The sequence below is a fragment of the Condylura cristata genome, unplaced genomic scaffold (genome assembly GCF_000260355.1).
Source record: "Condylura cristata isolate star-nosed mole 26May11 unplaced genomic scaffold, ConCri1.0 scaffold00014, whole genome shotgun sequence".
Taxonomy (NCBI): Eukaryota; Metazoa; Chordata; class Mammalia; order Eulipotyphla; family Talpidae; genus Condylura; species Condylura cristata.
In genome coordinates this window covers 49,244,535-49,246,142 of record NW_004567115.1, presented here as the reverse complement: position 1 = coordinate 49,246,142, position 1,608 = coordinate 49,244,535, and positions in this window count along the sequence as shown.

The window sequence follows — 1,608 nt, the reverse complement described above, 5'->3', positions numbered from 1 at the left end:
GGGATGGAAGATATAAGAGGGAAAGGAACCAAGGGTATAAGTTACTGTGAGATGTGTTCCTGAGTGATAAGGTATTTCTGCAACCAATAATTAAATAAATATATCATAAAAGATGTCATAGATGGAGAATGATAGGCAGACATAATGATATGGACTGTCCTTCGAATCTGGAGTTCATATGGTCAAAGACATAAAGGACCAACCACCGTTTTTAAGGAAGTGTTCTCTTGTCTTTATAATTTTGTTTTATGCAGATATGACTTAGCGTACCTCACAAAGAACCTTGTCCGAATGCAACGAACAGTGAGGCAGAAGTCTCAGAGTTCCATTAGTTACCTAATGCTGGGTCAGAGTATACACCCAGCAGCCAAATCCAGTTGCATAGGAAACAGGACTGTTTCGAGGAAGGAGAAAGTATGCAAATACCATAGGTATCTTGTGCTTCCACGCCACACTTCTTACCTAGTTATCTGATGTGACAAAGGGCTGACTCATAGCACTTGTAGCCTTTGAACAAATTTCCCTGTCAGCCCTCCTTAACCACGGAAGTTACAGTGCCTTGTGGTCGCTTTTGTCCCACTTTTGAAGGTGGCATAAGCAATCAGAGTGTGAATTGGTGGAACTTACTCCCTGCGGCCATCTCCAGGGTTCGTGTGTAATGATAGGGAAAACGCTACCCTCGTTCAGTGGGGGTGTCTTGTGATAATGAGGATTTTGAATCAGACATCTCTGTTCTATGTGGTTTCCTCGTGCTCTCTTGGAGAAAATATTCTACCTATGTGCTTGCTATTATTTGGGGAGAAGCGGTATTTGCGCCCCTGTTTCAAGGTTGACACAAAGGTTCACCTTGTCAGTTTCAACCAAGGTCACAGAGAGACTAGCTCTGAATGAAGATCCTGGGTAGTTAAATGAAGATCCTCCACTGTTTACCAGCCGTGTTTAAAAAAAAAAAAAAAAAAAAAAAAAAAAAAAAAACAGGCAGTGTATGTTAAAGGAGGCAGAAAAACTTGTTTTCATCTGAATTTGCACCACAGGTATAATGAGATTACTATATGTACATTTGGAAAAACCTGCCTGGTTAAAAACAGAGTCCTATAATCTCTTATTTTCATACCACTTGAAAAATGGCAAGTTGTTCCTTGAATTAATAAGGAAATGATTACTTTCTTCGTCGTTGTATTTTTATTCTGGTCAGAATTTCATGTCTGTGTGATCACAACAAATAATCTTTTCTGCTTTGAAGGTCGTCTTCTTTTTCCTTCTTTAGGTGATTAACAATAACGTCAAGAGATGTTAACTACTGGCTTTTTGATGGTAGACTAAACATAACTTAAGCAATACCTGGAATGTTTTGCCTACATTTCAGATGTTCATTTTGGTCAACATATACTTATTTATTATGTCGTAAAAATGATAAAAAAGAAAGTATCCTTTAAAAAATATTCATAATAATGGGCCCTCCCTGGTGAGGCAAGGAGTTAAGTCTCAGCATCATGAAGCTATCCACAGCCAATCTAAAGCCCAAACCAAGAATACATTCATCTTAATGGCGCTCTCATCCACATTAGAGGCAAGAAAATCATGCATTCAGTAATCAGGGCATGAGTT